This window comes from Protopterus annectens, chromosome 9.part0, assembly GCF_019279795.1.
Source record: "Protopterus annectens isolate FY-2018-M chromosome 9.part0, PAN1.0, whole genome shotgun sequence".
NCBI lineage: Eukaryota > Metazoa > Chordata > Ceratodontiformes > Protopteridae > Protopterus > Protopterus annectens.
The window spans coordinates 1,530,984,489-1,531,010,538 of NC_056743.1; the positions used below are offsets into that span (position 1 = coordinate 1,530,984,489).

Here is a 26,050-nt window from a genome sequence, read left to right on the forward strand (position 1 = left end):
AGCCCACCACAAAAATTCTTTTGAAGGCAAGGTATTATTTGAATGACAGTGTCCAAATCCTGGCAGTGCTGTGTCCATACATTTTGAGATACCATTGTAGCTTCCTCATATGCAGTTTGGCATTGGGAAGCACCAGAATACAAGATGCCATGAACCCTAATGCTTGAAGGACTGTCCTTGCAGTCAGCACGGACTGATGAGATAGTTGATGGAAGTAAAGGGATAGACTCTTTTGTTTGTCCGGGGTTAAAAAGGCCATCTGGGCTGCTGTATTCAGTCTCACACCCAGAAAGCACATGTCTTGAGAGGGTACTAGACTGGACTTTATTTCGTTCACAGAATACCCTAGGCATCTTAGCACTGCTATAACATATTCCAGATGCTGTAGAAGGTCTTCCTTTTCTTGAGCCAGAATCAGGCAGTCGTCCAAGTAAGGATAGAGTTGAATTCCTTGAAGCCTGAAGTAAGCTATCACTGGAGCCAGAACCTTTGTGAATACTCTGGGCGCAGTAGATAAGCCAAAGGGCAATGCAGAGAACTGATAATGAGAATTTCCAGCTCGAAACCGCAGATACTTCCTGCAACTTAGCCTTATAGGCACATGAAGGTAAGCTTCCTTGAGATCTAAAGTTACCATCCAGTGATCTTTGCCCAGCAGAGGTAACAGCTGTTGTAACGTCAACATCTTGAACTTGGGAATGTCCAGATACGTGTTGAGGAGAGATAAATCCAAAATTGGTCTCCACGTGTTCCCCTTCTTTGGTACTAGGAACAGGCGAGAATAAAATCCTAGGCCCCTTTCTGATACAGGGACTGGCTGAATGGCCCCCATTTGGAGTAACTGAGAAACTTGCTTGTGAGCCTCTTTTCTTTGTGGAGGAGGAACGGCTGGCATGCCTTTGAAAGGGGGCATTGTATGGAAATAAAATCTGTAACCGTGGTGAATGATATCCAACACCCATTTGTCTTGAGTAATTAAATCCCAATTTTCTTTGAAAAGAGACAGTCTTCCTCCCAAAGGAGCTGCCAGAGGAGAATCTACTGGCAGCTGAAAAGGCAGGTCATTGGGTCTGTTTACGAAAGGACTGACCCCTGCCCTCACCAGAAGTCTGAGCAGGTGAACTCCCTGTTCTAGGCCTAAAAGAACCTTGAGCCCTGCCCCTACCACGTCTAGACCTACCCCTAGACTGGGAATCATAAGCAGGATATGTCCACCCCTTAGCAGGCCAATTTCTACTAAACTGTGGCTGCACCTGCAAAAATCTTTAACAGTTTGCATAGACTTAGCTTTGTCCTCCATTTTCTTTAAAACTGCTTCCACAGGCGATCCAAACAACACATCAGACTGTAAAGGAGCATCCAAAATCCTTGTCTTAACATGCTCAGCTAAATTCTGATCCCTCAACCAGGCATGCCTGCGAAGAACAGAACTAGTGGCAGCCACCCTCGAGGAGGCCTGCACAGCATCAAAACCACATTGCAAAGAATGCTTACCCACTTGTTCAGACACATGAACCAAATCCAGCAACTCTTTACACTCAATACCTTCCGCCAAAGCATCCACCTTAGATTTCAATTGTGAAAGGAGATAATTCTGATATTTTAGCATGTGAAACTGACAATTCAACGCTCTCATGGCTAGAGTGGAAGAAGTATACACTTTCTTTCCCCACCTATCCAAAGCCCTTGCCTCTATCAGTGGGAACAGGATTTTTAACCACAGAAGCCTTAACACCTTTAGGCCCCTGAGAAACAGTTTCTGGGTCCCCTAGGACTCTTAAACAAATACTTATGAGCTTGGGCACCCTATAATACCTATCAGGTTTAACAGGAGCAGGAGGCAAAGAGTCAGGGTTCAGGAAGCCTCTGCAAAACATCTTCCACCACATTCAACACAGGAGGAATAGCTAAGGGCCTATGCTGGGGTAAAACAAGAATTCCCTAAGCCTTTTCCTGGAATCAGAGTAATCCTGGCCTTCCCATTTAAAGTGCTCCCTCATGGAATGCAGAGTCTCTGAAAATGAGAAATCCTCAGGAGGAGAAGCTGTAGGAGTGGAATCATCCACATCAGAATCAGAATAAGTAGGATACTCCTGCAAGTCGTCCAGAAGACTCTGAAGCCTCTGAACACTGTTCAAAACTATCAAACTCGGTTCCACCCTAGGCCTCTTATCAGGAGGGGGCATAGAACCTCTAATCATAGTAATCAAATCTTCTGCCATTTTAAGCATATGTTTCTTAGGTACAGAACCGAAATGCTAGGAGAAGCCCCACTGAAGCTGAACTTGGCCTACCTCTCAAAGAAGTTTTGGCAACAGAAGGAGAGGCTCTAACTACCTTGGGAAGAGAGGGAAGAACAGTTACCTGAGAAGCCCCTCAGCCTGGCCTACCTCCTGAGAAGGCACATCCTGTAACAGTAAAGTTTCTGCCTGAGACTCCATGGAAACTCCTGGCAAAACCTCTGGCTCCACTGAGCCTTCTAAAGAACCGACGTCCGGGACTGCCGGTTCATCAACCCTAGGCGCTGTTTTGTCCTTGCGCTTCTTGGCCGGAGCATCCGGCGGCATTTTATAATTGCAACGCTTCCCAAACACTAACCTGGCACAGTCTAACCTCCTCTTAATAGTGCGTTTGTTAAACCTAGCACAAGAGCGGCAACCAACAACGTCGTGCTCAGGCCCTAAACAAGGTATACACAAGGTATGGTAATCCCTATGAGGTATCTGTTTCCCACAAGAAATACAGTTATTCACTTTTTCTGACATCCGGTTAAATACTGAGGCAAGAAAAACCAAAATGTTCCCAACGGGTACTTAGCCAACTCTGTTTCGGTCTGAAACTCCGGTTTCGGAAATATTTCAGAACGCCAACCTGCACTCGCAAAACTGCTTCTGCATCGGACCATGCGGCAAAAAAGACTGAGGATATGACATCGGTCATGCGCATTAGTACCCACTGACGTCAGTCTAATGCGCCCTGACCGACGTCAGCCTTATACTCTGGTATTCGGGCCGACTGGACGGCGGACTACACCCAATAGTAAGGACTGCAGCAATGGGGAACGAAGAACATCTGACTAGTAACTGGTCAGATTACCTGAAGGGCTTAATCCTATCAAGGCAGAATATGAGCGGTCTGTGCACGTCCAAGGAGTAAAGGATCCTTTCCCCTTTATTCTGAGGATTAGGGAAGAAGGTTGGCAAATGGATAGATTGGTTGAGAGCTGCACTGGACACCATTTTAGGCATAAAGGAAGGGTTAGTCCTGAGGGAGACCCTGTCAGCATGAAAAATAATGAAGGGTTCCACAGTCATAAGTGTTTGTAGCTCAGACACTCTTCTAGCTGAAGTGATGGCCAGAAGCAAGGCTGCTTTCCAAGAAAGGAATTTTAACTCTGCTGATGCTGCAGGCTCAAAGGGGGGTAAAGCTTGAGCTTTTCCAGTACAAAGTTAAGGTCCCAAGTAGGAGTGGGGGCTCTCCTTGGTGGCCAACGTTGTTTGCCACTCTCAGGAACTGTTTGATAAGAGGGGGAGAGAAGAGAGGTGGCTCAGTGTTGTAATGAGCCGAGATGGCAGAGGCATGGATCTTAATGGAGGGGAAGGATAGGCCTCTGTGAAGTAGATCTGCTAGGTAATCCAGCATTAGAGGTAAGGATGGCAGTGCTGTGCCCTCTCCTTTAGACTGCATCCAGGAACAATACATTTTCCACTTAGCATAGGATTTCCTTGTACTGGGTCTTCTGGCTTCAAGAATGACGTCCAGCACCTGCTTGCTTAGGTTGGTCACTGGGGGAGAATTCAAGGAATATGCCAGACTGAAAGCTTCAGGGTTTGCAGTTGCGGATGCAAGATCTGTCCCTCCTGCTGAGTGAGGAGGGTTGGGATCTGAGGTAGGTGACAGGGTGCGCAGTAGTGGGTACCAGTGCTGGAGTGGCCAGTCAGGGGCAATCAGGATTGCCCTTGGTCTGTCCTGCCTTATATTGAGTAGTATTCTTGTGAGAAGAGGCAGAGGGGGGAATGCATAGATTGAGAGGTTTACCCACTGGAAGGATAGGGCATCAACTTTTCAGGCCCTGTTGTGAGGTGTCCTGGTGCAGAATTTGCTGAGCTGGTGATTGTAGGGGAAGGCAAAAAGGTACACCTCTGGGGCCCCCAATTTCTGGGTTAGAAGGCTGAAAGTGCTGGGGTCTAATTGCCACTTCTGTGGGTCTAGAAGATTTCTGCTTGTCGTCTGCCAGAGAGTTTTGTTTGCCTGGCAGGAATTGAGCTTGCAGATGAATATGCATGTCCAAGGCCATGTTCCAGAGTGGTTAAGAGTGAGTTACCCCCTGCTTGTTGATGTACCACATAACTGCGGTGGTGTCTGTTATTAGCAGGGGTCCTGGTGAGAGTAGGGATTTGAAAGTTGTCAGAGCGTGCTGAACAGCTAGCATCTCTTTTTGGTTGATGTGCAGATGAATTTGACTTGGGCTCCAGTGGCCCTGAATGCACTTGTCCAGGTGTGCCCCCCAAGCATAGTCTGATGAGTCTGTGGTTAGGGTCTGGGCACCATGGGATTGAGTATAGGGAAGTCCCTTGTTGTGGTTGCATGCTGCTGCCCACCAAAGAAACTCTGTCCTTAGACAAGGTATGATAGGTATGACTGCTTCCAGGTCCTAAGAATATTGGCACCAAAGACTTTTAAGTTTCCTCATATGCACTCTGGCATATGGAATTAGTAGAATGCAAGAGGCCATGAACCCTAGGGCCTGCAGGATTTTCCTTGCGGACAGCTAGGTTCTGGTGGCCATTTGAGTGAAGTAGCCTGTCAGACAGGCTTGTTTTTCTGGAGTAAGGAATGCCATCTGGGATGCTGTGTCCAAGCTTGCTCCTATGAATACAATCTTTTGACTAGGGACTAGTTTTGATTTTCTTTTCGTTGATAGTGTACCCCAGGGAGGTTAGAAGGTTCTTTACAAATGTCAGGTGCTGCGACAGCATTTCCTGACTGTCTGCCTCAATCAGGCAATCGTGCAATGACACGTAAATTTGAATTTTTCTCCGTCTGCAATAAGCAATGGCTGGAGCCAGGCATTTTGTGAATACTCTGGGAGCAGTGGATAAGCCAAAGGAAAGCGCAGAGAACTGATAATACATGTTTACCCCATCTGTCTAAAGATCTGGAATCCCTGTCTGAAGGGGTGGGATTCTTAGCTGTAGTTGCTTTTATACCTTTAGGCCCCTGGGAAATGACATCTGCAACAGCAGTAGGATTTTTGAAAAAAAAATTGAGAGTCAGGGACTCTGTAGTACCTGTCTGGTTTCTGGATTCCATAAAGACATCATCCACAACAGCCAGAAATGGAGGTATTGCTAAAGGTCTATGTTGTGGCAAACCTAAAAATTAGGAGTCTCTTTTTGGACTGAGGATAGTCTTGGCATTCCCAGTGGAAATGCTCTCAAAGTATGTAGGGTTTCACCAAAAGAAAAATCCTCTGGAGTGGAAGCAGAGGGAATGGATTCCTCTGCATCTGAATCCTCATAAGCAGATACAGGCATGTCTTCATATTCAGAAACCTCATAGTCATCAGACTTTTGGTCTGTTAAAGCTGCTGGGGACAGATCTCTTTCTCTTAGCAGGAGAAGGCTGGCTTCCCCTAATTAGCATAATCAGGTCTTCCATTTTAAGCATTTGATGTTGTGGCAAAGAAATAGGTGCTTGAGTTTGGGTCATCGTTTTTTTAGGCGTAGCTCGTACTCTTGGCCTTAGAAACTCGGTAGTTTTAGACACAACTGAAGATGCAAAAGAAGTTGGTTTGTGTCAAATATCAGTAGTGCGAAGAACTTCCTCGGAAGCCAGTGCCTGCACAGCGGCTCCGGGACCCATTCAAGGTAGAGACATCCGCAGGTTCCGTAGTCAAAGAAGTGTCTCATGGCATTCCGAACGGGTCTTGGTAGTGGCCTGCAAATCCATTCAAGTGGGCATCAGGGGCTGCAAAAGAGCTTCACTGAGTACTGGCGAACTGGCTACTAGTTTAACGGAAGCGTCGTCCGCAGTTTAGGACTTGTGCGGTCTGTCTTTATCCTTACTTGTTTTGGAAGATCAGTAGTCGGATGGCTTACCGAAGCCATTTCGGAATACGGAGATTGGGAGCGAAAGTATTTAGCAACAATAGTTCGGGCGTTGAACAAAGCACAAAACCGACAAGGAGGTACATCGTGGTCTGGGCCTAAACAGGTGACGCAGTAAGAATGGAAATCTTGGTGTGGTATTTGCTTTCCACAGGCGAGACAAGTAAAGTATTCATTTCCCGATTCTTGCTATAGTGCGATCTGCACCTGGAATGCCGAATTCAAATGAGCAAATGCCAATGGGCATTCACTCATTTGAATTTGCAACAGTGGCAGTCAACATTTCTGAAATCTTGAGGTTGTACTTTCGCACTGTGGTGGACCGTACAGCTTACTTCTGATGAAATGAAGGTAAGCCTGTGATTTACATACTTTGTCATCCTCATTACATCTCACAATAAAGATGCTCTTTTACATGGAGAACAATAGGAGAAGTCTCATTCGGTAAAACACTGGGTACACTACTAGCACAAACAAATTCACAGTGCTACTACACACTGCATCAGTTGGGTGCAGGTTTTAAGATTCTCATTTCTTGAAACAATGAAACCGAAACAATGAGAAATAAGACCACATTAGCAAAAATATGGAAGAATAATGAAAGCAACAGATTAAATCTACTAAATAGCACTGCTGTGCTAGTTACAAAAATAATTTACTATTACTAGTTACTTTTCAGTGAAAGTAATGTATTACTTTTTTTTTTTCAATATATTACTATGACTAGTTACCAATTACTATGACTAGTTACTAACTAAAGTAACGCGTTACTTTTACATAAAAAAAAAAAAAAGTTATGTACTCACCATAACGTTCTAATTGAGTTGTTCCATCTCGCCTTCATTCATCACTGATGAGTTCAGAGCCGATCCTCAGCTCCAACACTGCCGACTAGCAAGCTCAAAGTACTCCAGTAGCTCGAGACCCCATCCCTTATCCCATAATGCACTGCTGGAATTACCTCAGATCTTGTTTGCTGCGTACCATATAATAGTACAATAATTATTCTGCCTTGGAATGAATACACATTGAAAAACTAGGATGAAGACAGCCTCCAGGTCAACTGTTAGCCAGGAGGGGGAAGGAGGGAGGGATGTGAGAATGAAGGTGAGATGGAACAAATCACATGGAACGTTATGGTGAGTACATAACTTCTTTATGTGAAGTTGTTCAATCTTGCCGTTCATTAATCACTGATGGGTAGCGTCCCTAGCACTCTGATCTTGGGTGGCTCACGAAGTACACTCTTCAGAACCATAGAACCAAACGAAGCTCTGTCCCTGGAGGCCTTATCCACTTTGTAATGAGTTATAAAAGTGTGAGGTTTAGACCAGGTGGCTGCTGCACAGATGTTATCCAAAGGCAATTTGGCTTGAAAGGCTGACGAGGTAGAAACTGCTCTGGCTGAATGAGCTTTTACCTTACTAGACAAGGGCATATTATGACAAGCATATGTATAGGTGATGCAATCAGACAGACACTTAGGGTTGTTTTAGCAACTGGTTTACCTTTCCTGGTCTCAGAAAAAGGACACAAAGAGATTATCTGATTTCCTAATGTCTTTTGTTCTGACCAAATAAAATCTAAGTTGTCTAAGAACATAGAGTTTATGCAGCATATATTCCAATTTGTTGGTATGATTAGGGAAGAAAACAGGCAACTCAATGACTTGATTAATGTTAACCTCAGAACAAACTTTGGGCAGAAAGGATGGATTAATCCTGAGAGATACTCTGTCAGTATGGAAGACCATGTAAGGGGGCTTGATGGAAAGGGCTTGGAGCTCTGACACTCTACGGGCTGAAGAGATGGCTATAAAGAAGATAGTTTTCCACTACAAGAATTCTAGTTCACAAGATGATGCAGGCTCAAAAGGAGGAAGAATTATACGAGACAACATAAAATTCAAATTCCAGGGGGAATAAGGTGTCTTCACTGGAGGCCTTATGTGAAAGGAACCTTTTAGAAAGGCCTTAGACAATTGGTGAGCCATAATATTCAAACCATCAATTCCTAGATGGAAATTAGATATAGCAGCTAATTGTACTTGCACCGTAACTGCCGCTGTTCCTTTGTTGAAGATTTCTGTTAAGAACTGTAACATAGAAGACAATGGTGCTTGATAAGGGTCAATGTTGTGGGAAGAAGCCCAAATGGAAAATCTCTTCCACTTACTACGATACAATTTTCTGGTGGAAGGTTTGTGGAAAGCCAACAAAATCTGACTAGTGTCATGGGAAGGATTACAGAGCCTGGCTATGCAGGGAATTGGAGCAGTCAAGCAGTTAGCTTCAGTGTCTGCAATGACGGGTGAAGATCCCCTGATGGATGTGTCAAGTCTGGAACTGGGTCCAGAATCCATGGATCTTCCAAAATATGTGGTAAAGAAATGGGAACCAAATCTGGCGAGGCCAATGAGGGGCTATGAGAATGATTGTCCGTCCCAGCGACTTTGCTTTCTGTAAGAATTTGGATAACAGGGGAATTGGTGGAAATGCATAGAGGAGACCTGGGGACCAATCGTGGACAAGAGCATCTCTCGGGGAGTGACCTGGCATGGGAATCAGGGCAAAATAGCTTCTGCATTTGTTGTTGATGTGACTGGCGAAGAGGTCGCAGGAGGGCTGGTCCCATTTGCGGAAGATCCTGTCCGCAATCTCTTTTGAGGGACCATTCGTGGGGCAATAAGATTGCTCTGCTCAGTCTGCCCGCTATGACGTTGGATTTGCCCGGGATGTGCGCTGCCAACAGAAAGCGCTGGGATGACGGTGCTCACTGCCATACTCTGAGGGCTTCTCGGCAAAGGGGATAAGACTTGGTCCCACCTTGTTTGTTCAGATACCAGACCACTGACATGTCTGTATTGCAATTGTCCCTAGAGGAAGAGAGTCCTGAAAGTACTGCAATGCTAGAAGTATTGCTCTCATCTCCAGGACATTGACATGCAGATGTGATTCTTGATCTGTCCACATGCCTTGGGCAGTCTTTCCCTGAAAAAGCCCCCCCCCATCAGGGAAGCATCCGTGGTCACAGTGGCAACTGGAGGGGGAAGCATGAAAGGACATCCTATTGTGACATGGAGACGTCAACCACCACTGAAGATCCTTCTTGCAGGAATTTATCAGGATCATCTTTTATGTAGTCGTACGCATCCTGGAGATCGATCGAGCATATCCAATTGCCCTTCCCCAATGGGAGTATGGACTGCAGCGTGACCATTCAGAACTTCTCTTCTCACAAATTGGTTGAATCTGCTGAGATCCAGAATGGGTCTCCAGTCCCCCGTTTTCTTTGGAACCAAAAAGAACCTTGAGTAAGTTCCAAATCCTGTCTGGTCTGCTGGGACTGGCTGGATGACTCTCTCTAGCAATCGGCGTACCTCTATTGCTGCTTGTCCCATGTGACTGGGTGGAACATCCGGGATTTTTTTGACAGTAAGAGGCTGGGTGGAGAAAGGTATGAAATACCCTCTGGAAATGACACTTTCTACCCAACTGTCATTTGCTATATTTAGCCAGGCTTTGGGGTACAAAGATAAGCGACCCCCAACTGCCTCCAGAGTAGGACAGCCAGGCCTCCCTTCAGGAGTGCTGGTAGGATTGCCCAGAGAAGTGATCTGTCACCCACGTGTTGCGGACCCCCTCTGCTGCGAGGGCAGCGCCTTCCATTGAAACCTCCTCGTCTGCCTCTGGAGGGGGGCTCTCCACATGTCTTGAAAGGCTCCTTGGGCTTTCTGGAACCACATCTTTCTTCCCTCCTGACCTTTGGGAAAGGGTCGAGTGGGGGTGAAAAAACGAACTCCAATGGCAGACAGTCTTTCCTTCTTGCTCACACCTGGTCAAAGTCTCCTTTACCTTTGGCCCAAACAAAGATGAGCCGTCAAATGGGGTATTAATAAAAGAAGACTTGAAGGGTTCCGCGAAGGAATAGTCACATCCAGGCATGCCTACGCAGAGCGATTCCTGTACCTGCAGTTCTACTCGAACCATCAGCTGCGTATGATACAAGACGCATGGATGAGTTGACTATCAAATTGAGGGTAGAGAGCAGAGTGGCAATTTTATCAGATACACTCGAAGCTACAGCACTCTGAAGAGCATCTCCCAACTCCTTAAGGAGATCTCCCTGCAGTCTGGTAAAAAGTGTCAAGTAGTTCAGTGATCTGAGTGAGAAAGTCGCTGAACTGAACATGCATTTCTTATATCTATCCATGATCCTAGATTCTCTGTTAGGAGGATGGATAGATGAGGAAGTCTCAGACATTTCCTTTTCGGTGGTTGCTGCCACCACCATGGCATCAACAGGGACTCCCTTAGTCAAAAAGGACTTATCCACGGGGGCTGAAATAAACTTATTAGGCCTCCTAGGAACAGGTTCCATAGATTCTGGAGACTCCCACGCCCTACGAGAGACCAGATCCATAAGCTCATCGTAGGGAGGAGATACCCAAGAGGTGGAAGGTTGAGATCCATACACCTTCAGGAGAAGCAACATCATCAGAAGGGCTCTTGGACTGCCAATCACCCCTCTGCCTAAGGATTTCAAGAATCTCCACAAAGGAAATGTCCTCAGAGGGGGATTGGGGGACCCTTCTGATTCATCCAGGTCAGTGTCCAATGTGAGACACTCCTGGGGCGGGAATCCAAATGCCTCCTCTTGCATAATCTCTTCCTGGGAACCTCTTCAGGGGGAACTTCTGGAGAGGTCTCAGAAGAGCAGGGAGCACCCTGTGGGGCTACCCGAGGCTCTGGGTCTCTACGCTTGGGATGACCGGAGGAAACAGACAGGTACTTTAGGGGAAGAAGAGGCCAGAGCTTGAGATGAGGAATTCTTGGGAGACCACACTCGCCTCATGGCATTGAATGCACCTTGGCTCTGATGAGGAGTCAATGGCTCCGATGGAGCTGCAATCTCCTCCCACACCGAAGCCGTGGGCTCCGAGCCCGAGGTAGGAGCTGAGCTCACCCAAGCCGAGGCCCCGAGAGGAAGAGTCGGCACCGACAAGTCGGTGCGGCCATCTTCCCTGGACCCGACCGGAGAGTGTCTGCTCCTAGAGTCCCCGGTCAGCGCAGAGAATGTCTGAGCAGATGGAGCCGACGACACTGGAGCAGGTGTCAGCTCCAAGGGATCGACAATCATCAGGTTGGCCTCCTCCGGCTCTGAAAGTCCAGTATGGCACAGAGGAGCAGACAATTCAAAGGTAGTGGTCTTCGGCTCAGATGGTTGTGTCTGAACCAACAGCAATTTAACTAGGCCTGGTGCCTTTAAGAGTTTCTGAACCAGCCGGTCCATATCCAGATCAGATCTGGCTGACAAAGGACCTGAAAGAGTGGAGAGATGGAGCCGACTGGAGCAATATGGAAGGAGGTTTTTCAGCAACCAGTTTCAAAGTCATGTCCCGGTTCCGAAAAGAGCAGACTGTCTGCTCCAAAAGCAGTGGAGGCAAAGTCACCACATTCTGTCCTCTCCTTTTTTGGATCTAGAATCAGTGGAAGACTTAGATGATTTATTGGCTCCATCCTGGTCAGCCAATGCCTCAGAAAAGGGGTGTTTAATGATACCCCATATCAATCAATTTCCTCTTCTTTTCAGCTAACACTCTTGTGGAAAAGGAATGACATATGCTGCAAGACTCTTGCAGATGTACCTCAACCAAGCAGTAAACACACTGCACATGGGCATCTGTGACTGACATTTTCTGTCCACAGTCTGGGCATTTTTTAAACCCAGACTTTGGATGTTTGTCCTTATCTTCAGACATTACACAACTCAAGCACCCTGTTTAACTATGAGCTGTTTTAAACTAAGTAACTCACACACACACATAGTCCAAAAGGGGCACTAACAACTAAATAATTACAAACAGTAATAAGAGATCCAAAATAATAGTCCCAAAAGGGATCACTGACTAATCACTAATCCTAAGGCCAAAAGGCCGAAGGCAAGATAGATAATACTGAGGGCAGGGGTATAAACAGAAAAAAACTACTATCTACTAGCTAGTATATCTGCTACTAAGACTACAACAAGGATATATAAAAATGAAAAATATAACGATGAAAGTTGAAACTCCCAATAAAGTCTCGAGCCAAGCTGGAAACCAAGAGATCCGTGCTGCGGCAAACTAGATCTGGGGTAATTCCAGCAGTGCATGGGATAAGGGGTGGGGTCTCAAGCTACTGGAGAACTTTGAGCTTGCTAGTCGGCCATGTCGGAGTCTAGGATAGACTCCGAACCCATCAGTGATGAATGAACAGTGAGACTGAACAACTTCACATGTATAGTTTATCAACTATAAAACAGATTTACTCACACAAGTAAGCACATGCATATAAGTGTATTATTAAAGTTGCATACACAATGTTACAATGATGACAAATAGCATTTAACAGTTGACAAACTCCAGCAGACTAGTCTCCATAGCTGGGCAGCACAGTGATGCAGTGGTTAGAGTTATCACCAGACATTAAGAGGTTCTCTGGTTCAATTCTCGGTTGGGGTGCCTGCTGTGTGGAGCATGCATGTCCTCTCTGTTTGTGTGGGGTTTCCTCCAGGTGCTCCTGTTTCTTCCCACATTACCAAGACATGCTGCAGGTGGAATGGATATTCTAAATTGGCCCTAGGTGTGTGCCCCTTCGGAGGAAGGTTGGGCACTGGACTGGCAACTTGATACTGTAAAATTCGACTGCCACTTGTTCCGTGGGCTGATTATCTGCTCTGGTGACTCCTAACGGGAGCATGGACAGATGATCTGCTGTGGTGACCCCTAATGGGAGCAGCCAAAAGGAGAAGATGACTAGTCTTTATAGCTAGGGAGTCACAAATAATTAAACCAAACCATAAACAGCCAGCAGCACAAGACCTACAAAAACCTATCACATTTTGTCTCTTTTCAGCAATTAAAAAATGAAACCCGAAAAGAATTTTTAAATAGAACATTACAAAAATTGTCAAGACAAAAGTTGGTTGATCATAGATCCACCTACATAGAGTCCTACTTGGTGCACTGGGTTGAGATGCTGGGTGATGAGTGTTGGGTTTGATTCCGAATGACGGTGGTATGGCGATCCAATGCAGTTTATTGTACGGCAAGGAATGGATATGATCTCTAGCAGGCTAGAACGTCAGTGTTAGGGGATATTTTAGTAGGCAAGAGTCCCACAGTACCAAGGCAGGGCCGGATTCTGGTCATCATTAGCTTTCACCTCCTCACAGTGCTAAAAAATAAAGTAAATTATGCTCCAGTCTAACTCTATCTATTATGAATCATACCTCTCAGCCTGGAGACATCAAAAATCTGGACAAAGGCCCATGAAAAGTAGGTACAACTGGCCAAATATCTGGGCACTAATTAACAAAATTTCAGTGTATAATAATGTAACTCTGCCGACTCCAATGGAATTGTGAGATACCAACATTCAGATAATTTTGAAAACGCTCCCCAATTTAACATTAACTCTGAAAATATACATTCACACAAACACCAGTTAAAGTCCCTTTACAGAAGTAACAAAATCTTAAGGGAACTAGTAGGCAATAGGCATGTAAAACAGTCTGCATTCTACTTTCTGCCCTATTACACTTCTAGCACATACACACTGATGTCACATTAGCTACACCCTTACAGAAATTCATTAAGATAGCATGCATAAGTAACTGTAACATATATAAAAGAACTGTGCACTCCATTAATCTTAATATAAAACTAAAGTCTGTCATAACAATCACTGGTATAGCAAGCCACTGTTGTCAATATTTGGGTATCAGGTCAGTCTGATCAATGGATAAAATAAATCTGATTTGGAAACCTTCTGCTCTTGTAGTTATGTAACTACCAATGTGCACTAGATTTTGTAAACAAATCTGGTAGCTGCTGATGCTGGGCACTTGCTCATAACTCTGTCACCAAAAGGCAGGACATTGATGAAGTGACAATCCTCCAAATTGTCTATGAGTGTATACATCATATAACATAATACTTGTGTGACCAAAACTGAAAAACAAGTGAAATACTGAAGTGAAACGTTACCAATAACCAAAAACACTCCAATTGCTGTTTCCAGTGCCAATAAAGGAGTCCCAGCCAATAAAACATCACTCTTTTAATAATCCAATATGAAAACACAAATACAACAGCACAGATTTAGCGCTTTCATTTCTTAACCCAGAAACTTCATCAGAATCACATCTCACTGCTTCTGTTCTCAATAAATACACCCAACACCTTTCTGATTGGCCATCATTAATCAAATCACTAATGCACTTATCTAGTTTAAAGTAAACTTACATAAAAAGTTAAACTTACATAAAAGGATACGTAAAAATGCATACTATACAATACTGTTTGTTTTAAAAATTTTTTATCTATATACATACATAAAAAGGAGAGTATATGTACACAATTCTAGATTTCCACCATGCTCAAAACAACAATGTATTAAAATGCGTTTATTTAACCTTTTACTATCTTATCTAGTTTTAGAGCTGGGGACTAAGGAAAGGCGATCATTCAAACCCCAGTGGAACACAAGCATCTAGCTGCAATTGCCAAATTAGCTCTCTTAGTTCTAGCCTTGATTCCCAATCACCTCCCCTTTCTTGTTGCGTTACTTTTTCTATAACCCAAAACTTAAAATCAGCTTGGGGGCATTTTAAACAATGTTTATACAGGGCATCAGTGTCCTTTTTCCTATTAATGTCGTACATGTGTTTGTACACCCTCTGTCCCAATGTACAGTGTCTTCCCCAAGTAAAATGAGCCACACACCTTACAAGGAGTCATATGCATCACCCTTTTTGTATGACAATTAAAATATCCTATATTTGTGAATCTCTGGGTGTGCGTCCTCTTACAGACTGGAACTGTACCCATGATGTCTACTTTGCATCCACTGCTTGCTATGAGGGGCTGCTGCTTCCTTAACAGTGAAATGGTTAAATATCAGAGAATAACTGAATAAAACAGTAAAGTAATGTTTCTGGAATGTATGAAATAATCGTAAAGCAGTAGTGTTGTACCCATATATGCAGAAACTGTAGCAGTACTGTTCTTTTAGAATACAGCAATGTGTGCTTACAATATCATGTTAAAATACTGTAGAAAGTTTCACAATGGAATGTGATCCACTGTTAAATGTGTTGTTTTAAGCAGCACAAATAACACAAATGTAGTAAAACAGCTGTGATCAACACACACATGTGATTGCAAACATTTGGATGACAAGATATGTATACCAACATCAAGAGTGTGGTATCTTGGGGAATTAAAATAATTATGTGGTACATTTATCAAGTTGCATGGGTGTGGAGGCCATTGCTGTATGCAGCATTCCTCTTTGATAACTGCATCAGTGTTTAATGCAACTCAAATATTACAAAATATAAGTTTTTTAAATGTAAAACTTAATAAATTGGTGCTTTCTAAATTCTGCAGTACCATACCTCTCAACCTCTTAGTGCAAGAAATATGGTCAAATACCAGCATAATGGGAGGACAAATGCTCAGAAATAGGGACATAGTTTAAAAAATTGCTCTTATAAACTTAGAAAACATAGAATAACAGATTTGTGTAAGTATGCATTTTATGAAGGATATGAAGTCTGAAACTCATACTTAGTGACTTCAGTCCTCCGTGATTTACCAGAAAATCACATTTTATGAAAAAGAGAAACTATGAAGCTGAATCTAGACAGTTGAGATGTTTTACACACACACAAACGAACTGCCATTTTAACTAACACACATACTCATACACTCATTCACACTTACTGCGGAATTTAAACTAGGCATGCCAAGGTAAGTGCAGACTGAGTTTACATCCATTGCATGCATCAGTAGTCACACTAGAGTTGAAGTTGCTGCCTTTCAGTCCTAAAGCAGAAGTTAAATGCTGGATTTCATGGTGGCTGCTTTTACTTTTTACTAATGCTGCAACTTAAGATACCTAGTATTTACAAACTTTAATTATGGCATGTACACTTGAAGACAGTTAAAATATTTTCCCATTCTACTCATGGACTTACTAACTTGCAGCTGCTATATTATGACCAGGAGAGAATGCGTGCTCTATTAGTTTGTAAAAACCTGTACGAGCTGCACTTGTTATTTTAACACAACACCGCACTTGTGCAGAACTCTATGGTTACATCAGTCAAGTACAGCTCTAATTATTATTATTACTTGACCGCAGTGTATTACTCTCTCAAAAATATTTTAATTCTTGATATCCTTCAGAAAATGCACACTAATGCAAAACGTGACATTCTAAAACTGTTCTACGTTTGTAAGTGCTCTGTTGAAAATTTGTTCCTGATTTCAGACCATTGTCCCCCTCCACACATTATGTTTGGCGAATGGCTATATTTAAAATTTTTTGCGCAGAGATGCTGAGCAGTACACAAGTTCTGCAGGCTACCAGCTCAAACTGCATTCCTTTACATTGAGAAAACATTTGAAACACAAACGCACCAACATGACATCCACATTACAAACAGCAGGATAATATACAATCCTTCCTACCAATTATTCCTGATTTTGCCTTCATTTTTTGCCCTGCCTCTGGCAAATGCTTGATTTTCTGTTAAATTGTTGAGGATTTCAACAGCCCAGTATATCTTATTGCTCATAATGACACAGTCTGTAAGTGAATTAGAATAATAGATGCCTGAATCTATATCCTTATACCCCTCCTCTGGCATTATATATATGTAGGTCATGAAATCATTGACATCGGCAATTGTTCCTGTAGTCAGTAAGGAGTAGCAAATGGTCCTCTTTAAAGGAGATAACATCACAGGGAATTTTTTTAACTGAAGCCTCTTAAAAGTGGGATGATTCTGGCACCCTTGTCTGCATACGGAAATCGAGATTTAATAGGGCCAATCAGGAGTTTGTGTCACCCTATTATTTTGAGCCCAAAACCAGGAAATGCAGAAAGCTTTGGTACAGTTGAGGTATGTTAAGAATGCTACCTGCTACGAGTTGTGCCAAAACTAGCTTCTAATTTTTTATCTAAATTGCCCCTTCAAAGTTTCTATTACTTCCTAACATCTGATTACTATCCAGGACCCCCAGAGGTTTTCTATTTTTAGGGGGCAATATCGCCCACACTGAGAACCACTGGTTTAAGCAAAAGTAACTCAAATGCAACTGACACTTAAGTTACTAGCTACTAAAAAATACGTTACTATTACTTTATTACTATTTTGAAAAAGTAACTAATTATATTACTAGTTACTAGAAATTGTAATATATATTACAGTAATATATTACTCCCATCACGGCTAGAGAGTAACCTTTGTTGCAAGTGTCCCGCAAAAAAAGTAGGCAACAAGAGAGACAGACATTCCAATGTCAGCTGAAGACAAATCTACAACTTCCATGTGACATCCGGCAGTTTTTTTTTTTTTTTTTTTTTTTTTTTTTACTAAGATCACTACAGAGTGAGTGTACCTCACACAAATGTAACACTGCGAAAAATAAAGTGCTAAACTAGGACAAGATGACTTCACTTTAATGCAAGTCAATGGACATCATTTGGAACCCTTTTGTCCTACTTTACTATTAAGACAATATAGAAATAAATGCATTTACCACCTTTTCAGCAATATATCTGGCCTGTTGCTCTAATAAAGGCATACTGTCAACCACTCTCTGATAGACATCTAAGGAGTGTGCGAGAACAGTGCCACAAAATTCATGGAATTCAATTTTATATCTTCACTTGTTAGTAAGACAGCAAGTGGAGTGTTACTGAAAACAGCTATTTTACATATACATTTTACAGTAGCTAACTATTAGATGTTATGTGATCCTATCTCGCCTACATTCTGTACTGATGGGCTCGGAGCCGATCCCTCGGCTCCGACTCAGCACGCTATGCTATAGAGCGAGGCCTCTTATTGGCTGAGCTATTTCTTATCCCAGGATGCACCACCACTAATCCCCCAGATCTCGTTTGCCGCTTACAAGCTTAGACGTGGTCTCAACTTGGCTGGGCTAAGTACTAATTTATTTAGGCTTTTCCTGTCAGGAATTTGCTTGCTTTGAACCCAAAAGCTGTTTTAACAGCTATTGTTGTGATACGAGTGTGTATTGAACAGTTCTGTTGAGGAATTTGTGTTTTTCGTCAAGGGAAAGTTTCCCGTTTTAGTTAGAGGGGCCTTCCCCTGTTGCTATTTGTTATCTTAACGTTTATTTGTGGGTCAAGTACCCATTTAAGTTAGAGGGTCTTCACTCTCTCTTCTCTTTCTGTGTGGTATTTTTTTTGTACAACTGTACTGTGGTTATAAACAAACAAAAAAAAAAAAAAAAAACTTTATTTTTTGTTCTTAAACCATTAAGTTTTGGTGTGTTTCTCTTTAGACAGGTGTGTTTTTTTCTAAATTACTCATGTCCAAAGAGCATAGACCCTCCGGGTTTAAAAAGTGCATGAGGTGTAGTTATAAGATGTCCATAACGGACGACCACTCCACGTGCGTCTATTGCTTAGGCGCCAAGCACCTACAAGAATCATGTAGCGTGTGTCACGCCTTCTCATCAAGAGTCCTCCAGGAGAGGAAAAACAAATTAATCCTTAAGGGGTTAATTAAGCCATCCTTCGAGGAGGCTTTATCTTCCTCTCCCTCTCCTTCAAAAAAGAAAGCGTCGGCTCCGACCAGTCAGTCGGTACCGACTGCCAAAAAACCTAGGCAGACTTCTCCATCGGCTCCACGGACTTCGGAGCCGAGGGCGGAACGGTCTGCCTCGATGCCTCCAGCCTCGACCCCTCTGGTTTCGGAGCCGAGGACTGGGGCATCGAGAGGCGGGTCACCTTTATCGGCTCCATTGATATTGGAGCCGATGAGGGTTGCCGGCTCAGACTCTTCCCCTTCGGAGCCGAAGTCCTCGTCGGCACAGAGGGAAATTACCTTGAGATCTCCCTCGGAGCCAATAATTATAGAATCCATTCGGAGCCGGTCCCCTAGTCCTTTGGAGCCGATGGAGAAATCGGTTTGGACCCGATCGGTATTGTCCAGATCATCCAAGATGTCTGATTCGGACATCAACAGGATGCTCCTAAGACTCTTCCAGTCTCTGGTGTTCCAAAAGCTAGTTTCGGCTCCAGCCCATTCGGCTTCGGAGCCGATGGTCCACCTCCCTACTATGGTTCCTCCTCCAACAGCCTCGGCACCGTTGGAGCCGGTGCTGGTGGAACCGGTGGAGGTTTTAGGGTCGGGCCCGACCCTTACTCCAACTCCGGCTCTTGGGTCTGAGTTCGGTACGCGGACTTCTTCCGTCGGCCCCGGGGGGATGCTTCGGGATTGATGTTTTCGGTCCTAAGTCTCCCTCTTGGTGCGTCGGCGGCGGGAGTGCCGTCTACTGTCGTAGCCACGGAGGTGGGACCCTCCCAGGATTTTGGTGGTCCCGCCTTCAGGGCTATGAGGAGTGCATTAGCCAAATCATCTTTGGCTACCTCCACGGTCTCCCCAGCTCCTTCTCTGCATACCGAGACTGGGTCTTTGGCAGTCCCCCTGTCCTTAGACAGCGGAGCCCCGGGGCCTGAGGTTACCCCCACTGGGGTTTCCCCCCCTCCTGGAGGTCCTTCTGAAGCTTCTTCGGAAGAACCCCCCCAGGAAAAGATCGTGCAAGAGGAAGCACGTCGACTCCCCTGATGAGTTTCTTACATCAGACACTGATCTCGATGATGCAGAGTGGTCCCCCAAGTCGTCCTCGGATGATGTCTCCTTTGCAGACATCCTGGAAGCCCTTAAACAACGAGGCGGCTGGCAGTCCAAACCCCCTTCTGCTGATGAGTCGGTGTTCCTTAAGGCCTTCGGGGCTCAGCCCTCCGCCTCCTGGGTGTCTCCGCCCTTCGACGAGCTCTTGGATTTGATCTGTCGAAGGGCGTGGGAACACCCAGACTCTGTGGAACCGGTGCCTGCTCGTCCGAATAAGTTCCTCTCGGCACCCCCTGAAAAAGAATTTCTAACCAAAGGTGTGGCTGTAGATGCTTTGGTGGTGGCATCTGCTACCCAGCAAGATGTAGCAGAGGCTTCGACGCCCGTCCATCCTCCTAATAAGGAGTCTAGGAGCATGGATCGATGCAGGAAAGCGCACCCTAAGTTCAGCGGCCTTTACATTAAGGTCCTTGAACTACCTTACACACTTTACTAGATTTCAGAGGGATCTGATTAAAGAGCTTTCCGATACCCTCTTGGGTAACCTGCCTGAGGAGCTGGCCCAGACGGTTGGCTCTCAGCTGGCTACATTGTCGTCCAGTTCAAACTCATCCATGAGGCTCATTTCTTATGCGGCCGAAGGGGCGAGTAGAGCGGCGGGTACAGGCATTGCTCTACGGAGACAAGCCTGGCTCTGCCTGTGTCATTTCGCGGAGGCCTTCAAGTCTTCCTTTGCCGACGGCCCCTTTGATGGGTCCTCCCTGTTTGGACCCAAGGTAAAGGACACACTGACCCACTGCGAACAGGAGGGTAAGACTCTGACTGCCGTGGGGGCACGATTTTCCACCACTCCCTTTCGGCCTTATCCCAAGGCTAAAAGAGGAGGGAAAATGTGGTTCCGTAGATCTCAGAAGCCTTTCCCCTCTCAGCAGGATGATCCCCCTTCCAGAGGCAGGGGAGGGGGAAATTCTTCCGGAAGACGCCGTCCCAGAGGCGGCAGAGGCCCTCGCAACACTGGAGACCGCGAGTCCTTTCATGGCTCTTCAGCCTTTCACGGTCCCTGAGGGATTGCCCGACTGTGCAGCTCCGGAGCCAGTCGGGGGTCGTTTTTCGAAGCACCTGAAAGCCTGGGAAGGTATCACTCAGGACCGATGGGTGCTTCGAATTATCGCCGGAGGTTACACCACCCCTTTCTCTCACTCCCCACCTCAGTCCAAAAAAATCCCGGACCCGCCACCCAGTCAACGGGATACTGCAGCCTCAGAAGTTTCAAAGCTGCTGCAAAAAGGAGTCGTCCAACCGGTCCCCGCAGACCAGATCGGATTAGGGACTTACTCAAGATTCTTTTTGGTGCCAAAAAAGACCGGGGACTTGAGGCCCATTTTGGACCTCAGCATTCTAAACCGTTCAGTCAGAAAGTCCAAGTTCGAATGGTCACCCTACAAACCATTCTCCCATTGCTGGAGAAAGGTGTTTGGATGTGCCCCATAGATCTCAAGGACGCTTATTACCATATCATGGTACATCAAGCGTCCAGGAGACATCTGCGCTTCAGCCTAGGAGGCAGTCATTTTCAGTTCAGCGCTGCCCTTTGGTCTCACTACAGCCCCCAGGGTGTTCACCAAGTGCTTGGCAGTCGTGACTGCTCACCTGAGAAGTCTAGGATTCCAGGTGTTTCCGTATCTAGACGACTGGCTCCTAACTGCCACCTCCAAGCATCTACTACTGCTGAGCCTACAAGCCACTATATCACTGGGCAATTCCCTTGGAATCACCTTCAATTGGCCAAAGTCTGTGTTGCTGCCATCTCAACGAATAAGATTCATAGGGGTAGAGATAGACTCAAACCAAATGCAGGTCTATCTACCTACAGACAGAATACAAACCATACAGACTCAAGTTCGAGCCTTACTTCCCAGGTCCAAAGCCCCAGCCAGAATGGTCCTGCAGCTATTGGGATCCATGTCCGCCACGATTCTTCTAGTCCCCTTGGCAAGGTTGCACATGAGAATTCTCCAGTGGCTTCTTTCAGCTCAGTGGTCCTTTCTGGAACTCCCTCTCAGTCACCTCATATGGATCACGGAAACATGCAAACGGGACCTTCGCTGGTGGCTAGTGTCCTCCAATTTGGATCAGGGACGACCCTTTGTTCCACCTCCTCCTGCGGCCACTTTGACCACGGACACCTCCCAGATGGGGTGGGGGGGGCATTCCCTGGGCAGGTCAGTCCAAGGCAAATGGCACCCAGAAGAGACCCTACTTCATATCAACATCCTAGAAATGAGGGCAGTGCTTCTGTCCCTCCAAGCCCTTCACGATTACCTCCCTCAGGGCGTAATTGCCGTTCACTCAGACAACATGTCAGTTGTCTGGTACCTGAACAAACAGGGAGGGACCAGATCCTATCCTCTTTGCAGAGAGGCTATGAGAGTCTGGGAATGGGCAGTCTCAACCGAACGCTTTCTAGTGGCTACTCATATCCCGGGCAAGTCCAATGTGATAGCCGACAGACTGAGCAGAACCATCCTCTCCTCACGAATGGTCTCTGAACATGACAGTTGCAAGTCAGATTTTCAGCAGATGGGGAGTTCCGTGTTGCGACCTCTTCGCGACTCCACTAAATGCGAAGTGCAAAAAATTCTTCTCCCTAACCCCGGCTCCGGGGAAGAGCCCCATGGATGCACTTAGCCCGTCCTTGGCCCACCGGCTTGCTTTATGCCTTCCCCCAGTTCCTCTCCTTCCCAGGGTGATCCAAAAGGCATCTCTCTTGGGGAGCAAAATGATCTTAGTTGCTCCTTACTGGCCTCAAGTTTGGTTTCCCTATCTTTGGAAATATGCTCTGGAAGGTCCATGGTTCCTGGATCAGATCCCAGACCTTTTGGTTCATCAGTCGGGACTATTCCACCAGTCCCTGCACACCTTAAAATTGACGGCTTGGCTCCTCCTCTTCCGACTATAGTCAGGAGTCATACATTGGATCCAGAGGTTGTACACATTATCTTCGGCCCATAAGTCTGCTACAAAGAAACTGTATTCTAGCAAATGGAAAAGATTTGCTATTTGGGCTCAACTCCGGGGCCTGGATCCCATCACTATTCCCGTGGCAGAAATACTAAAATTTTTAACTTCTCTTTTCAATCAAGGCTCTTCAGTCAATTGGCAGCGATTTCTAATTTTCACGAATCTATAAATCCACCTTTAATGAGCAACAGATTGTGTAAGACCTTCTTGAAAGGTGCTGCGCTTTTAAGACCTCCGATTTCTCATCCTGCTCCTCCATGGGATCTCGATGTGGTGTTACGCGCCTTAACTTCCTCCCCCTTTGAACCGGCAGCTACATGTGATCTAAAATTTCTATCGTGGAAGACTGCTTTTCTGGTGGCGATTACTTCTGCCAGAAGAGTTTCAAAGTTTCAAGCTTTGTCTGTAAAACCCCCGTACTTGGTTTTAAACAAAGACAGAGTATCTCTCAGGCCAAATCCTTCCTTTGTCCCTAAAGTTTGTTCCAGTTTCTGCCTACAACAATCGTTAGAACTTCCAGTCTTTTCCATAATATTCTAACAAAGCGGAATTCATATTCCACACATTAGATGTCCACAGGCAGTTGCGTTTTTATTTAGACAGGACCAAACAAACAAGGAAAACAGATCAGTTGTTTGTATCCTTTGCAGACAATAAATTGGGCAAAGCTGTCACAAAGGTCACTATTGCCAAATGGATCAGGGACTGTATTACTCAAGCTTATTCTTATTCTAACAAAGAGCTTACCACCTCTGTCAAAGCTCATTCTACAAGGGCTATGGCTACTTCGATAGCATTTCATTCTAAGCTTGCCATTAGTGACATTTGTGCTGCGGCTACGTGGTCTTCCCTGCACACTTTCATTTCCCACTACAAATTGGATGTGGCATCTAGAGGACGAGCTTCATTTGGTTTCACAGTGCTCAGGAGTGTTTTCCAATGAGCCACCCAGGATTTAGGTGCTAGGGACGCTGTCCCATCAGTACAGAATGTAGGCAAGATAGGATCACATAACATCTTTTAGTTATGTACTTACCATAACTTTAGATGTTTGGGATCCATCTCGCCTACATTCCTAATAACCCACCCTCCTTCCCCCTTCCTTGGAGATCAGAGGATATCAGAAGGTCCGAATCCTGTTATTTCATCTTGAAACATCTAACAATGTTATATAAACAAGTTGTGCATGTGTGCAAGAATGCGGACAAACAAGATCTGGGAGATTAGTGGTGGTGCATCCTGGGATAAGAAATAGCTCAGCCAATAAGAGGCCTCGCTCTATAGCATAGCGCGCCGAGTCGGAGCCGAGGCATCGGCTCCGAGCCCATCAGTACAGAATGTAGGCGAGATGGATCCCAAACATCTAAAGTTATGGTAAGTACATAACTAAAAGTTATACCTCTGTTAGACTTCATATCATTTACTGACCCAAGCATAAACAATGCTACAAAGCGTTCTCAGTACCTACAAAATCATTTTTGTTCTGCATTACAAGACAGTAAAATTTCATTTGCAAAGGAAAAGTACAAATTCATCATTACTATTTTGATAATGCTGCTTAATTAACAAAGCTCATTCATAATATTCCTACCTCATGAAATCATTCATTTTCTGATAATCCAGTTTATCCTACTCAGGGTCACAACAGAATGGTGCCGATCCCCAGCAAGCCACATGTGTAAAACAAAAAACTAGAAGGAATACCAGTCCACTGCATGACATTTTAAATACAGGGAGTAAAACAGAGACCCTAGTGTAACCCACAGGGACACACTGTTAATACAGAAAATACTCTCAACCAGGATCTAACCTTTAATGCTATTTGTTTCACTGAACTGAAGGCTTACTCAGAAATGTTGACAGATTCTGTTACATGGCTGATATTTGGGTTGCATATATATGCTCAGTCTAGAGAGAAGAGGAATGACGGTCAGCAGGACTAAGACAGAATATGTGTGTGTGAATGAGAGGGAGGACAGAGGAATGGTGAGGCTGCAAGGAGTAAAGGTGGTGAAGGTGGATGAGTTTAAATCCTTGGGGTCAATAGTTGCGGTGAGTGTGGAAGAGAGGTGAATAAGAGAGTATAGGCAGGATGGAGTGGGTGGAGAAGAGTGTCAGGAGTGATTTGTGACAGACGAGTACGTGTAAGAGTGAAAGGGAAGGTGTACAAGAGGGTAGTGAGACCAGCTATGTTATATGGGTTGGAGACAGTGGCATTTACAAAAAGGCAAGAGTTCGAGCTGGATGTGGCAGAGTTAAAGATGTTAAGATTTGCACTGGGTGTGACGAGGGTGGACAGGATTAGGAATAAGTATATTAGAGGGTCAGCCCAGGCTGGAAGGTTTGGAGACAAAGCCAGAGAGAAAAGATTACGTTGGTTTGGACATGTGCTGAGGAGGGATGCCGAGTATATCGGGAAAAAGATGCTAATGATGAAGCTACCAGGTAACAGGAAAAGAAAAAGGCCTAAGATAAGGTTTATGGATGTGGTGAGAGAGGACATGCAGGTGGGTTGGTGTGACAGAGCAAGATGCAGAGGACAGGAAGAAATGGAAACAGGTGATCCACTGTGGCGACCCCTAACGGGAACAGCCGAAAGAAGATGATGATGATTTACGTTTTCTTACATGAAAGGTATAAATTTGAATTAGATTTTAAGTAAACAACCTAAGTAGGAAATAGTCACAAAGCCTATACAAATATCAATGAGAGGGTGCTGGACTCTGCAACACAAGTACCACAACGTTTTTGAGTTATACTACTTACAAGGTTATCTCCACTAATCAGTTTAATTCTAATTCTGACTGGGTAATATATTAGGCACAATTTATGAGTGTATCTTCTTATACTAGACAAATGACATTCATGGTACATATCTGTGCACTTTTAAGTGATACAAGGTGCAAGAAAAAGTAACACTACATAAACAGCAATGACCCTTAGTTTCTCTTCAGTTGAGTAGTGATTTTAAAGCTAGTAATTTATGTGACTGGCTTGACAGATGTGAAAGAAAATGAACTAATAATATGAGGGCACTTTTCCAGCCTGGATTAAAGGTTGAAGAAGTTGCTGAAGACCTGGTGAAATGTGCTTTTGGTGGTTTTGATAAAGACAAGCCCAATTTTTCATAAACAAAGGTAGTACAATCAGTTAACAATATGGCTAAAGTCACTTTAGAAACTGGTTTGGCTAATGTTGATTCTGAAAAAGAGACCAGCAATTTTTTCTGATTTCCTAAAATGTTTGGTTCTATGGGGATA

The 26,050-nt window shown here is 44.7% G+C and overlaps 1 protein-coding gene across 1 annotated transcript in view; it reads right to left on the reverse strand.

Moving 5' to 3' along the window:
- Positions 1 to 26,050, reverse strand: part of ABCF1 (ATP binding cassette subfamily F member 1) — a 1,329,408-nt gene that overhangs the window by 956,334 nt on the left and 347,024 nt on the right. The window lies entirely within an intron of this gene.